A 16,436-nucleotide genomic window follows, 5' to 3' on the forward strand; every position below is an offset into this window, starting at 1 on the left:
AGAAATAGAATTCTCGTTGAAGCTCATGGAGGGGCTACGGGAGGACATTATGCATGAAAGGGGACTGCACAGAAGATTTTGCATACAGGTCTATGGTGGCCAACATTGCACAAGGATTCCAAAGCGTATTGTAAGGCATGTGACGCATGTTAGAGAATGGGGAGACCATCGTGAAGGGATGAATTGCCATTACAACCCCAAGTATCTTTGTAACCATTTTAAAAATGGGAGATTGATTTTGTTGGGCCAATTCAGCCCCAAGGGAAGAAAACTGATGCACTCTATATCGTCACCGCGATGGAATATCTAACAAGATGGGAAGAAGCAGAACCGGTTAAGCATTGTACATGGGCTATAACAACAAAGTTTTTGTTTGAGTATGTCTTAACCAGATTTGGCTGCCTGAAAGTGTTAATGAGCGAAAGAGGTATGCACTTTCTAAATGAAACAATCAACGCGTTAACAGAGGAATTCTAGGTCTACCATTAGAAGATTACACCATATCACCCACATGTCAATATAACTGTTGAAACCTTCAATTAGATTTTGGAGAACACACTGAAGAATATTTGCAATGCACAACGAAATGACTAGGATGTGAATGTACCTACAATACTATGGGCGTATAGGACTACTTGCAAGAAGCTGACAGGACAAACACCATTTAGGTTGGTCTATGGGGTAGAAGCTGTAATGACAATGGAGTATATTGTGCCTAGTCTGTGCATAATAGCTCTCACAGGTATGGTAGATCATGAAGCCTTGGAGGAATGGCTCGCGCAGCTGATGGAGCTTGAAGAGGACCGATTCTTGGCTAGATTCCATCAGCAAGTACAAAAGGAATGTGAAAAAGCATGGCACGATCGACACATCAAGCTTCGCACGTTCAAGGTAAACGATATGGTCTTGTTATATGATAGTAAGTTCACTAAATTTCCGGGTAAATTTCAGATGCATTGGCTGGGGCCATATATTATCAAAGAAATTACAGATGGAGGCGCAGTTCAGCTCACAAGGTTGAATGAAGAACCTTTTTCGGGAAGAGTGAATGGGAGACAAATGAAGCTATATAGGGGATCCTGCACAATGACTATATGGTGACAAGACAGTCTTAGTGCTCCATGTAGTTGCAAGGGAGTGCGAGACTATAAATTACACTACCAAGGTTGGAGGACTACGCAGCAGGCACCTGTGCAGAAGATGATGATGATGCAACCTATGAAGCTGTGTGTAGGAGGGAAGTGCTGCATAACATAGCAGAAAAGTGACCATTAGAGTTAATGTTCATGAATTAACAACCAAAAGACAATTAAGAGGAGTGGACTGGTAGCATTTAAGGAAAATATCTTTGAAGATCCACCACCAAAACAAAATTAATTGTCAGAATTTGGGGGGAATGGTCAGATTCAAATTCAAAAACCCCTATAAATTACACATGCTGGTCCAACAGAAAACACTTTGCACCCTTAGAGTTTTTGTTGAGATTTGGTGTCTACCGCATATGAACCAATCATATTGGGAGGATTTAGTTGCTAGCCCTGTGTTTGCTAAGATGTCTGAGTTGAATCAAAAGCTCATTCTTGAAAAGATGCTTGGATCAAGCCCTTTAGAAACTGTGAGTATTGGTGGTGATGTTTCCTCTGAGGGAGCTGCCCCAGAAGTTGTGAGTATGGAAGCTTTGGCTCCTGCACCTACAGCGCCGAGGTCGCCTAGGCTGAAGCCTACCCCTGCAAGAGAAACCCAAACAACTAAACCAAAGAATGATAAGTAGAAAAATCTGGTACCAGTGCGTGAATCCCCTAGAAAGCATTCTGCAGCGCAAAAACAAAAGAAGGACAAGCAACCTAAGAAGGTAGTTGACCTAGAGGTGGAAGAAGGCTAGGGTACAAAGGATATAGATTCTCAGGGAGTGGAACCCATGACGAAGCTACCTGACTATATCTCTCTGTGGAAGGGGAAGGTGAAGGTCACAAAGGACCCAAATTCATATAATTTTTCCATTTCTACACCCTTGCTACCTGAACAAGTTCCCTTTGAAGGTCCATGGCTTGCGCGGATCCCGTTTCTGAAAATGGAAGATTGTGACCTCGCAAATCATGCTAGGTTTCCACACTTAGCCATATATAAGTACATGAAGCACATCTACTATGCAGAGTTAGGTATCACTGCCTTAGAAATGGTGGAATGGATCCGCGGTGTGGAGAATTTAGGATTACTTAATCTATTGTAGGTGCCTCATTGCACTAGTAGAAAATGATGAAATTAGTGACTAGGTGACTAAAAAAGTTAGTCACTGTAGCTTTTCCAAGTGAAATACTACCAAAATTAAGAAATCTCAACTGAACCAACTAAAAACAACTAACATAAACGATTAATTTAGTCGTGGATTAAAATATACGACTAGCTAATAAGTAATACAACTAAAAATGACTAACACAAATGACTAATTTAGTCTACGAACAAAAATATGACTATCTAGCAAGTACTACAATAATAGAAATTAGTCATTTTAATTGTTTGACTTCTTCAATCTAAACTTATAAGTGATAGGGGATTCAAATCTTTTTATAGATTGGTTGAAAGGTTATACTTCCTTAAACACTTCTTTATTGGATCAGTGGATGGTTATAATTAGGGAGTTGATTAGAATCTTCAAGGTTATATCATTTGATAAAATTCACAAAGAATTAAATTCAAATCATTTGTCAAGAGTGAATGCACATAACATCCTTGTGAACCCTCAACTTTAACAACAACCTCACACAACTTCCACACATCATCTAGAAATACTGATGGACAAATACAACAATGCCAACATCCAACAAGATCCCACATAATGAAGAGGAAACACTAATAAACATAAAAAATCGTCAATCCTTAGTTCTAAATATTGCATAGGCAATGATGCTCAAACCAACTAAGACAAATCTAGGCTATGGGTTATTAATGCGGTAATATGAATGAGAAGGGAAAAAAATATTAGCAAATCATCTACTTCAATTTCACTCTCACCCTCCACATAGCACCAAGCACAACAATCTTTCTAAAGCATCTACAATACTAACAAGTAGGAGTAAATAACTATATTCTCATATGCCTATCATAATTATATTTAGCCTCTCTAACATGCTCTTGGTTTTTAATGTATTCTATATATGAGTTCACTCTGTATCTAGCTTAACATTATAACAAAAACTAAATAATGATTTTAATTTGAAAAAACTAATGGGATATAGTTTACACTAAATGAAAGAAAGCATTGGATTATAACTTACAAGTAAGAACATATTTTATATCAATATAGTAATCAATATTTTGAAATTGTTTTCCATGATGAATCCATTTAATTTAATAATTTGTGTTATCAATGCACCAAATCATTACGATTTTAATTTGCAAAAACTAATAGGATATAATTCACACTCAATTAAAGAAAACATTGGATTCTAACTTAGAAGAAAGAACATCTTTTGTATCATAGTAATCAGGATTTTGAAATTGTTCTCCATGATGAATCTATTTAATTTAATACTTTTTGTTATGAATGCACCAAATCATTTAGTCAATTTACCAATAGTGAAATGTATGCACCTTATTGATTTGCATTTTATGATTGTATTTGTTTTCTTAAGTGAAAGTGTTTTAATTCCATCAAATCATTATTTTACATCAAAAGAGGTTGAAATATTTCATGTTCTACCACTATAGAAACCAGACCAAGAACAAAATTTCATTTTCCTTAAGAGCCACACAAAAAGTTTACTAATAGTGTACCAAAAAATGAACAAGTTTGTCAAAAATACATGGGCTATAGGGATATATTGAAGCAAAAAAACAAAGTGAGTGGGAATTGATAGTAGATAACTAGAGAACATAATTAACATTTAATATTTTCTATATTATAAGGCTTCCACAGGGATAGGATCCCTTTCACTTCCTAGAGAACAACCTAGAGTAGGGAGCAAGTCAAAGTGGGCTTTAATTTTCCCTAGTTTGTTGTCCATGAAGAACATTAATACCTACAATTAATCCAATTAAAAACCATCTCTTCTTAGGTAGTTTTCTTCTCCATCACCATGCACCCGAACAATAACCTGAGGCGCTAGTGAATATTGACTATATGTATATAGTGATTGAGGAAACTCTAGTAGTGGGCCATGCTTGCAACCCATCTCTCCGCCTTAATAAGCACCTCAAAGTTAATACTGCATTGTATTTCATCTACAATGTCATGTTTATCTTGAAAAATTCCCTCTTGAACACTTTTAGGAGTAAAATCATGATAAGGAGTAGCAAAGTTTTCAACTCATTCTTTGGTTTTGGGGCTTCCAAAGTCCCTATAATAGGCAGTTCCATGGTAGACCTATGCTCTCTATCTCACCATGGTCTCCATAGGAGAAGAAAACTATAAGAAATTAGAAAAAAAGAGTTTATAGGAGGGACAATTCCACAAATATAGGCTAGTGGGAAGTGGAAGGTGAAAGTGGTGGGGACTGATGAGGTTAGAGGGCGAGATTGTGTGCCTAAAAAGGGGAGAGGAATTCAAGCTAAGAAAATATAATGAGGAAGTAATTAGCTAAACACCAAGAAAAAATGAGGAATATTCAGTAGAATTAGCTCTGATGGATTGGGGGAATGGTCTCAACATAGCAATTTCAATAAGAAATACCACCAAATTTATCGAGGGGGATGAATCACTACAGGGTGAAAAACATAAAATGATACAAAAATGACCAATGTTCCTTCTAAATACCTATGATCAGGCTTGAAACTCACAAAATATACCAGACACCATTACACCATTACTGCACAATATACAATTGCATACAAACTATTAGCCTGACCCTCATGTATAGAGAGATGGCTCAGGTGCCATCATAATTGTTTACCTCCTAGAATGACTAATGTGGAAATTTAGAGTAGGCTTACAAACCATGTTAGTCTTCCAAGTACAAGAGGGGTTAAAAGACTAATGAGCCAAGGGAAATATTCCATTAGAAAAACACGAGTGACATGATTGATGGGGTGGTAACATAATTATGGCACACAATACAATTGTATGTGCATTTTAATTCACCAGGGGCAATGATGGAATGTCTCCCTCCTCTTGTAGTGAGTGGGACTATGGTCTCATTCTCCCCATATGTCTCATGCTAGCTAACCCATTTAGGGATACGTTATATGATTATTGAAATCAATGCAATTACTTGATTTTTCTTAGACTTATTTGATACATTGCATATATTGAATGAGTGACAAAATGGATTGTATTTTCACTAAAAATCAATGCATCACATTCATTGGTTAAACATTTATCATAAAATAAATTATACTAAAAGATTAGTATTGCATAAACAAAGTGTTGGTCTTGACCTTGTAATAGAATATTTATTTTATAACATTATAATATGGATTTCTATATTGTTTTGCAATATATTAGTTTTGAAATCACTTAGATAATTTTCACTATATTAGAGTTGAAATCAATACTTATCAATTTTCCCACTACTATTTCTTAAATCAATGCATATAATTATTTTGAGTTGTATAATTACTTAATAAGATATGGATTATTAATGTAGTAATATAAATGAAAAAAAATATATTAGCAAATCATAGATTCCAACTTCACTTTCAGCCTCCCACATAACACTAAGCACAATGATTGCTCCAAACCATCTACAATACTAAGAAGTAGGAGAAAATTTGAGCAAATGCAAATACTAATAGTTACACTAATAGTTAAAGAGACCAAGACAAATCCATCCAATTGTAGACCATAATGGAGATGATTGCAACATCAACAACAAAAAGTCACAAAATACGCTAGATCCATCCAGTTATAGACTGCAATATTGCAACATCATCCCGTCAATGGAGAACCTCCAAAAAGTTCATTTCTAGGGAGAAAGAGCTCAAGTATTTGGTGCTAATTTTCTTAAATTCAAAGACATTGTGAATTTGTGCATTTCATTTTTTTGAATTACTCTAATGGACGACTTTGAAGCTCCTACATTCTCCCGAGGGCTCAATTTTGAATGGAAACTCTGGTCATTCACTCTTGGCTTTGATAATAATTATGGAGAATATGAAAACCCAGCCACTTGTAACCAAGATCATGAAATCAAATGCCGACCAAAGATCATTGACATATCAAAATTGTTCCCTGGACCCCGAGGCTTCCAACGGCAGGGATCGAGCCCAAGAACTCAAGTTTTCCTAGATTAAGACATGAAGATCTATAGTGCTGCAATGAAGAGTCGATTCCAAGACTCAAGATACTAAGGCGATGACCCCTGCTAATGATAATATGATCCTCACTGCTAAATCCCACTGTCAAAATTTAGGTCAAGGGATCGTACTTAGAAAACCCCAGATCGATTTCAATGATATTTAAGATTTTTCCACAGATGACAAATTTCTTAGAGGTTAGTTGAAATTAACCCTCAAGCAAGAGAGATTTTCTATTTTAACTTCTACCTTGAACTCCTAACTGTGTACAAATTCTTGATATGTGCGGAAAACCCTTAATGACATCTGTAAGTAACATGCTTTTTATTGTTAGTTCATTTTTGTAATTGTAGTATAAACAACTATTTTATTGGAATTCAGATCTAAATGGTAATATTAAATTTAGATTGTCAATATTAGTCTCGTTGTCCTAGGAACGTGCTACACACACACTGAAGAAAATCATTAGTGTTGTTGAAGAGATCAAAGACTCAAGATACAACATGACTAAATTCATGTCACATGAGGTTGAATCAAAGGATCTATGATTCTTGTTCACAGATTATCTGTGTGTAAGGGCAGGGAGAATGGTATATAGGGTAGTAGTAGAAGCTTAAAATAGTCTTTAGGATGGATAAAAATCTTAGTATTTTTTACAATATTTTGTATTTTGACATTCTACAATATCTTTTTTAGATACCTGGAAGCAAATTTCCAACGAACAACTTTCTGGAAATGAAAAAAGTAAAAAATTTGACAAACTGTGTAGTTTTTTTTATTAGTAACAGTTGTAATCTATCATCTCGATGCGTTGTCACTGGAGATGCATATAGAAGGATAAATGAAATTTGTATGCTTGTAGAGATAGCCAAGAGAGTAACATTTGTAGAGCATGTAAATGTTTACAATAGGGAAAAATTGTAGAAAATTGTAGACTATGTTGACAAAGGAGGTAATTATTGTTCAAATGCATTCAGAAAAGCAATGAAGAAAGTTGAAATTGGTGAAGTGATCAACCGTGGACTTCATGATGGGGATTTTGTTTTGATTAATCATCCTCCAAGTGTCCAAAAACATTCATTGTAGGAATTAAAAATGTACATACATCTGGGATCTACAATGATTATTAATCCTCTCATAAGTTGGCCACTTGGTGTAGATTTTGATGGGGATTTCATTCATGTTTTTTATCCCCAATATTTAGAATATAAAGCTAAGCTTTTGCAGCTTCTAAGTGTGGATCAACAAATGTTTAGTTCCCATTGTGGAGAGGCAAACATAGCACTGAGTGTTTATAGGGTGATTTAATGGTATGCTAAATACCTTGTCATCTTAATATGTCAACCCGGGGGTTTCCTAGACTTAGAAGAAAACCAAAATATATGGGACCACATATGAAACTATTGTAGAAAGTTTTTTTAGGATGGAAAGAGAGAAAGGAAATTCATATTACAAATATAACTAAAGAAAACTGCAAAATAAATCTCATGCAAGAAAAATAAATTAACTTCTAAAGCTGGAATGAATGAATTAACGCCATTGGGAAGCCCCAAGGGTTAGCTCAGTTGTTCAAAATCAGTGCCTCGCCATCGGGGGGTCACAAGGTCCAATCTCTTCGAAGCCCTTGGAGTCAGGCCTTACTAGTGGGCTGCGGGGCTAGATTCCCTTCGGGGTCGATCAACCCAGATTTTTCTGTGGACGTAGTGCCACCCATTGACCAGGGTGTTCATGAACCATAACCTAAAAAAAAAGAAAAAAAAATTAACACCATGGCCTTTCTAAACTATTCAAAAGAAAACTAATGTATGAAAAACTATAAGAAGCAAACTATGATAATCCAGAAAGTAGTAAATTAATGCAGAAAGCAGTAAATAGCGACTAGTGATTTAGTTGTCAAGCAAGCAAACTAAGATAGCTTGTAAGCAAGCAGTTTAATGACAATCAAATAAAATGTAAGAAAGTAAATCAAACTTATAGAAAGGAAATCACACTTATATAAAGTAAAGCACACTTGCATGAAAGGAAATAACATAAATCAAACTATGTTACGGCTGTATGCAAATTGTGGTTGATGGGGATCCTTCCATTCTTCAATGAGCACACAAGAATAACTATCACATCTTAAGAATCAAACAACACTCATAACTCATGATTTGGAGAAAATGATATTATTCATGCTGAATGAAAAATCATAAATCTGATGCTAACAAATAAAATGACAAATATTAACTTCCTTTAAAGGATGCTCCTCCTATTTATACATGAAATAGGGATATCTACTCAATGAATGTAGATCCCTTAAATATCTACTAGATCCATACTTGTCTCAACTTATCCCTAAATGCAAGATACAAATCCCATGACTCATAAAGATCTCCATAATATTTCTCCTTGGAATATGGTCCACCTCTTGAGTTGAAATTCGAATTTGATCTTGGGAGGCCAAGCAAGACCCTTCTATAGCCTCCAAATAAGCCTACACATGTCACAAAACTCATAACACATATATAGATATATGAAACCATGTTAATTTCCTAGTTTTTAATAATAAATTCACTTTAAATACATAAAATAAATAACTTTGGAAAACAATGGTCCTAACCCATATAATCATGAAGATGGTCACTTGATGTAGGGTTTTAGGATAGATAGTTATGAAATGAGGGCTAAATAGTTATGAAATGATGGAAATATGGATGATAATTTTGAGACTCAACAGTGTTGATAGTAGTTACCTTGTTGGTTGGTTAGTCATGAGGATATGATCCAATAGTTAGGTGGGGAGGTTTGGTTCCCACAGTTGTTAGCAATCCTAGGCAGGACTATGCACACCCCAGAGCTACTCTAAACATTATTTCTTCATTTGAAAGAAAAACGATACATTGTTGGCTTCCAAGCTTCTATCCAGAAAATAAATGTTGGATAAAACCACACTGAATCAACTATCATTATGGACTTTTGGAACCTCTCCTGTACTAGCAATCACTAAAGTGCATGATGGAGGGCCATTTCAAATAGCTAGCCAACTTCTTCAGATGGCTTTAGCTCAGAATTGAATTGTGAGGAGAATGGGATTCTCATAAGTAACAATGAAATACTATTATTCAATGGTGATAAAGCACAATTACTAAGTTCTCTGACTCAAATTTTTAATGCAATGTTAAATGAAAAGGTCCAGGAGTGACAATGAATTGTTTGAATTTAGTTCAACATTTTTTTATTGAATTTTTAACCTTAAATGGTTTTAGTGCAGGTTTGGATGATTTGGTTCTTTCTCACTATGTTTCTCAGAGAAAGATATCTACAGAAGAGCTAGGAAATGAACTTATTGAAATTTCTAGGCTTATGAAGCATGTGAGGGGAGGAAGATATGATAATGCCATCATTTCCCAAGTGGAGAAGCATCTACTTGGAGTGTGGTAAAATGTTACCAAGGCTATTTATTCTTCAAGTTACTTTTATCTGATGGTTGACAATAGAAATGCAAGATATGCTAAGAAAGTGGTTCAACAACTTGGCTTCTTAGGGCTTCAAATGTTTCGAGGAAAATGTTTCCTAGAGATTGGCTTAAAAATATTTTTTCACATCTTCCATTCAATGGTTCTCATCCTTTGGATCCACACAAGAAAGATGATTCACCTATAAGTTTGTGGACTCGTTAAATCATCCTATGTTTGTGGATTAAATCACTGTGAGGCATTTATTCATTCTATCTCTTCCAGAGAAGGTATTTTCTGTCAGAAGATGGGAATGAAAGAACTAGGAATGATTTTTAAGAATCTAATGGCCTTTCTACTTGATCTGATGATTTTCTATGATGGGATGGTCAAATATGCTTGTGGAAAATTTCTCATTCAATTTGAATATGGGAACATAAACTCTTCAGTAGCATGTAATTCCTTAAACAAGATGGAGTATGGGAGTAGCTTGGATCATTCATCTCTAGGAGAAAACGTAGGAACTCTGGCTACTATAGCAATTGAAAACTCAGCTTACAAAGCACTTATTGATTCCTATTTCCCCTTTGGACATCCTTAAGGTAGTTGAGATCACGTTCCTTACCTATCATTAATGTTCTATTTCAGTATGATTTCCTTTTGTACAGTGGGAGGGCTGAATTTGAAGCCAATGAAAACAAGAAACATTAATGAGTATATATAATTCTACCTTACAACCAAATGATAGATGGGTAATTATTCACATGAAAAGATGTTGTGCCGATGAAACACATTTTGAGGAGAAAGCTGCAAGAATTCAAGAATATTTGAAGAGTATTCCTTTGAAATATTTTTCTCTCCAATTTGTTGTTGAAGTGGATCTCTATGTTGCACCTTTTGTTTTAGTTGTGTTACACATAATCATAAAGGTGTCTTACTCTCCAGGTTAATCATCTAACCAATCTAATTCATAATGCATTTTTGTATTTGAAGGTTGACCCTAATAAAAAATTGTGAATGAATTGCTTGTTGTTTCAAGGTTTCTTGTTGATAATTGTCTTCAACATTAATATTAAATAAAAATACACCTTAGAATCTTCGATATTCAATGTTCTCATGTTTAATGAGATCTCTTTAAAAATTGTGCAGTTTGAAATTTCAAATTAAATGTGAATATCAAATCCATGATAATTGACACAAAATGTAGTAATTTATGTTTTGATTCTCTTTGTTCTTTTATCTTTTATCTTTTAATGCAAATGCAATAGAAAATGCATGCATTATAAACTAGTTTTGATCTTCTACATGAAAAAAAAAAGAATTATCTGTGGTAGACATGAGTTTCCTTCACACAACATTCACAGTGGTATAATAAAAAATCATTTCACCTTTGAATTTTTGAGAATGTTTCATTAAGAAATTGAGTTGCTCAACCACATCCCTCTTCAAGTCACAAACACCTTTGCATCTGAAGTACAAGGCTACAAATATATTATTATTTTTGGATGTTTAGTGCAAGAATCTATTGTCAGTCTGAACCCAATTTGAAAATCCCAATACCAAATCCATGATAATTGATAAAAAATGCATTAGTTTCTGTTTTGATTCTCTCTGTTCTTTTATATTTTAAATTTTAAAGAAAACACAATAGAAAATGCATATGTGATAAACTATTTTTCATCTTCTATAAGCAAAAGGAATATTTATTCATGGTAGGCATGTACTTTTTTCACATAGAATTCATCGATATAAGAAACAATCATTTTACCTTCTACCTTTTGAGAATGTTTCATGAAGAGGAAATTGATTTTCTCAACCACATATTCCTTTAAGTTACAAGTACCTTTGCATTTTATGTACAAGGCTGCAAATTGATTTTTGTTTTTAGAAGTTTAGTGCAAGAACCTATTATCAGCCTAAATCCAATTTGATTTCAATTATGAGGTTAGGTGGAAAACAATTTAAGATCATTATAGATTTCGATAATCATGATTCCTTTGAAGCTACGAATCTGTTACGATGGTGGAACATCTCTCTTTGATAAGAATACTTCCAAAATACCATTGAGACTTATTGAAACATTCAAGTAATATGGAGTACCCTTTTATGTTAGTTTAAGTCAATTGTCCATTTGCATAATGTTCATGGTTATAGGAAAGTACGTGGATGAGAATTTTTTTAGTAGTGATAGTAAGGAACTGCTTTTCAATGATATTCCTTATAATGTAGTTGCAACTGTTTCAGGTGAGTTCCTTTATGCTGTAGTGAGAAAGTATTGGATTCAAGAGGATGTTATATTCTTCAAGGATGTACCTCCAAGATACCATTGAGGCTTCTTGAAACATTCAGGTAATATGGGTTCCCTTCTATGTAAATTAGATTACTCATTCCTCTATCTACATTATATTCCTTTCATGGTTTGAAAAAAGTACTTGGACAAGGTGGAAGTTTTATAATGTTAGCAAGCTAAAACGTTTTGATTATTTTCCTCGTAGCTCAACAACTATTATAGGTGAGTCCCTTTGAGAGTTAGTGTTAACTGTTTAGTGTTTAAGAGTTGTAATATATCATCTTGATGTGTTGTCATTGGAATTGCATATAGAAGGATAATTGAAATTGGCGTATCTATAGAAATAGCCAAGAGAGGAACATTTGTGGACTATGTAAATGTTTACAATAAGGAAAAATTGCATAAAATTGTACAAAAGGGAGAGTGTAGAACCTATGTTGACCAAGGAAGTAATTTTTGTTCAAATGCATTTAGAAAAAAATGAAGAAAGTTGAAATACGTGAAGTGATTAACTGTGGGCTTCATGATGGGGATTTTGTTTTGATTAATCGTCCTCCAAGTGTCCAGAAACATTCATTGGAGGCATTAAAAGCATACGTATATTTGGGCTCTACAATGATTATTAACCCTCTCATATGTTGGCCACTTGGTGCATATTTTGATGGGGATGGCATTCATGTTTTTTATCCCCAATCTTTAAAATCTCAAGCTGAGCTTTCTCAACTTTTAAGTGTGGATCAAAAAATGTTTAGTTTCCATTGTGGAAAGGAAAACAACACCGAGTGTTGATAGTAGATACATTTTTGGTTTCTAAGGTTCTATTTGGAAAATCTATGCTGGATAAAGCCACACTAAATCAACTATGAATGTGGACTTCTAAAAAATTTCTTGAACTAGCAATCACTAAAGTGCATGATGGAGGGCCTTTTTGGACAACTAGCCAACTTATTCATATGGGTTTACCTCTGGAATTGAACGGTGAGAAGAATGGGCTTCTCATAAGCAATAGTGAAATAATATTATTCAATGGTGATAAAACCCAATTGCTGAGTTCTTTCACTAAAATATTTAATGCAATTTTTAAGTGTAAAGGTCTACGAGTGACAGTGAAGTTCTTGAATTCAGTTGAACATTTTTTTTATCCTTAGATGGTTTTAGTGTAGGTTTGGATGATTTGGTTCTTGCTCACTATGTTTCTCAAAGAAAGATATTTATAAAAGATCTAGGAAATGAACTTACTAAAATTTCTAGGCTTATGAAGCATGTGAGGGGAGGAAGATATAATAATTCCATTATTTCCCAAGTGGATAAGGATCTACTTGGAGTGCGGGAAAATATTACCAAGGATATTTCTTCTTCAAGTTCCTTTTTTTTTATGGTTGATAGTGGAAATGCAAGATCTGCTAAGAAAGTGGTTCAACAACTTGGCTTCTTAGGGCTTCATATGTTTCTAGGGAGGAAAACGTTTCCTAGAGATTGGCTTAAAAATATTTTTTCACATCTTCCATTCAATGGTTCTCATCCTTTGGAGCCACACAAGAAATATGATTCGCTTGAAGTTTGTGGACTTGTTAAATCATCCTATGTTTTTCGATTAAATCACTATGAGGCATTTATTCATTCTATCTCTTCAAGAGAAGCTAATTTCCATCAGAAGATGGGAATGAAAGAACAAGGAAAACCTTTTAAGAATCTAATGACCTTTCTACTTACGATCTTCTATGATGGGACGGTGAGAGATGCTTGTTGAAAATTTCTCATTCAATTTGAATATGGGAACATAAACTCTTCAGTAGCATGTAATTCCTCAAACAAGAGGGAGTCTGGGAGTAGCTTGGATCATTCATATCCAAGAGAACAGGTAGGGACACTGAGAGTAGCTTGGATCATTCATACCCAAGAGAACGGGTAGGGACTTTGGTTGCTACAACAATTACAAACTCAGCTTACAAAGCACTTGTTGATTCCTTTCAAAAATATATTTCCCTTGGGACATCCTTAAGGTAGTTGAGATCACGTTCCTTACCTGTCATTAATGTTCTATTTTAGTATGATTTCCTTTTGTATGGTGCTAGAGGGCTGAATTTGAAGCCAATGAAAACAAGAAACATTAATGAGTAGATATGATTCTACCTTACAACCAAATAATCGATGGGTAATTCTCCACATGAGAATTTGTTGTGCCGATGGAATACATTTTGAGGAGAAAGCTACAAGAATTTAGGAATCTTTGAAGAGGTTTCCTTTGAAATATTTTTCTCTCCAAATTATTGTTGAGTAAGTGGATCTCTATGTTGCACCTTTTGTTTCAGTTGTGTTACACATAATCATAAAGGTGTCTTACTCTCCAGGTCAATCATCTAACCAATCTGATTAAGAATGCATTTTTGTATGTGAAGGTTGACCTTGATAAAAAATTACGAATGAACTACTTGTTGTTTCAAGGTCTCTAGTTGATGTCTGTCTTCAATTTTAATATTAAATAAAACTACACCCTAGAAGCTTTGATATTCAATGTTCTCATGTTTAATGGGATCTCTAAAAATTGTGCAGTTCTCAATTTCAAACTAAATGTGAATATCAAATCCATGATAATTGTAACAACTAAACCTAAGGCTCAAAACACTTACAAGTCTTTTATTCCATGATGCTAAACTATCAAGAAGGGCATCTAATGCATACACAAAAATTATGTTGATTACCATCATGGACAAAATACCGAGTTCATTCATATAAAATGAATAGAAAAAATATAGTTAGGTACTTTTCCTTAGAATTTTATAGTTAATTGCTTTTACTTTCCTAAGAAGCCATTGTCTAACTTTATACCAAGATATGCAGTTACTGCAAAGATCTTGACAAACCTAACCAATCATTTATACCTACTATCAAGTAAATATGTAACAAATACCAATTTTCAATCAAGGGTGCCATTAAGAGTTTTAACTAACAAGGGGTAGGAAATGAATCTCTAGATCTCACTAACCTAATTCTAATCTACATACTAGTCTGAATTGAAATTAACGGAACTTCTAATGGTTATTACAGTTTACACATGTGACAAATGTAGTCATAGGTTCATCTGCACTTCTTTTTTGCAAATGATAGTAAGTACATTTCCGCTGACCACATCTACCACACTTGAATTGGTTTGTTGTAGCTTAAATTAGGCTTTATCCCATGCTCAAACTCAAAAAGTGCCTTGTATTTGATCTGTTTGTTCTCGATCTTTCTTTGATCACTAGCCATTTCTTCCACTATCATGACAATAAGTTTCTCTGGCTTAATTTCCCCAAGAATAAATCTCCTTCTCAAATCTAGATTGTTTGCATCTTTTAGGTTGAACATGATGGACCTATATTTCAACTTCCGAGCTCCAATAGACAACCTAACTTTTCAAACATCAGTGTCTCAACAGAAACTACAACTCGTACTGGATCACATTCATTTAATCTCACCAGGTTGTCACCCTCAGCTTTGTTACCTACTTTGGCAAAAGCCTCATGAAGAAGCTCACGGATCCTGTCCGGTACTGTGTTATTACACTTAATCATACTTGTCAGCTTTGGAGGGCCATTTGAAGAGGATGATACCTTCTTATTACTGATAGATGCTTCTTCTTCATTGGGTTTCTTCTCAACCTTTACAGGCTCTTTCTTAACAACATTGAACTCCACTTTAATAGTCTTGGACTGCTTGTCTTCTGACTTTGTACTTTGTTTCCATTGTTAGCAAGAGTTTTTGTTGTCACAACCTTCTTCCAAGAATCAAGTAAGCCAGTGGCTAACACAAATAATTTCTTGCGGATGCTTTGTGAGATGTTGGAGGTGTTTTCCAACCTGATAATCGAAGTATCATAACAAAATGAAGTTACTACCATCCATAAGAAAACAGTCCTATGAAAAAAGCTGCACACTCATGAACTAAACAATTTACCTTGAGTACTTTCAATCAGAGAAAAAGGTACCTTTAAAAGGCCCATTAAACTTAGAGAGAGGCATTAACAAAATTAGTGGACTTCAAAAGAGAATGAGACTAAACTTTCAAGATAGAGGTAATTTTTTAAGAGCACTATTCAAAGATAAAGGCCAGAGAGCAAAGAAAATGAAGGAAACACTAAAATTATACAAATGATACCAATACTTTTCTTTCAGATATGTTCTCCAAGCTAAAAATCATAATGAAGTACCCAAAGTAAAAGAAACTTTACATTATAGTTCACAACTACCATCTAGATAGGCATATGCAAAATAGCCATCTTCAAGAGGTAAATCTGGACTTAAATTCTTCAATTTATGCCATAACATAAACATATTTCAGTGTAAGAAAAAGACTGGAAGAAAATTTCATGCACCATAAGTGAAATTTACAACTCAAATCAATAAAAACGTGTGCCAACATAATACTTTTAAAAAAGCATGTTCTTGACTTGTACACCACAAAATGCAGCAATCAAAGTAGATGTTTTTATAAGGGTA

The 16,436-nt window shown here is 34.4% G+C and overlaps 1 pseudogene; it reads right to left on the bottom strand.

Moving 5' to 3' along the window:
* Positions 1 to 14,978: 14,978 nt before the first annotated feature.
* LOC149168226 (transcription elongation factor TFIIS pseudogene) lies at positions 14,979 to 15,940 on the bottom strand (annotated as a pseudogene).
* Positions 15,941 to 16,436: the final 496 nt, after the last annotated feature.

This window comes from Pinus tabuliformis, chromosome 4_2, assembly GCF_031772625.1.
Source record: "Pinus tabuliformis cultivar Carrire ecotype Pingquan chromosome 4_2, CPIR1, whole genome shotgun sequence".
In the NCBI taxonomy this organism is placed as follows: domain Eukaryota; kingdom Viridiplantae; phylum Streptophyta; class Pinopsida; order Pinales; family Pinaceae; genus Pinus; species Pinus tabuliformis.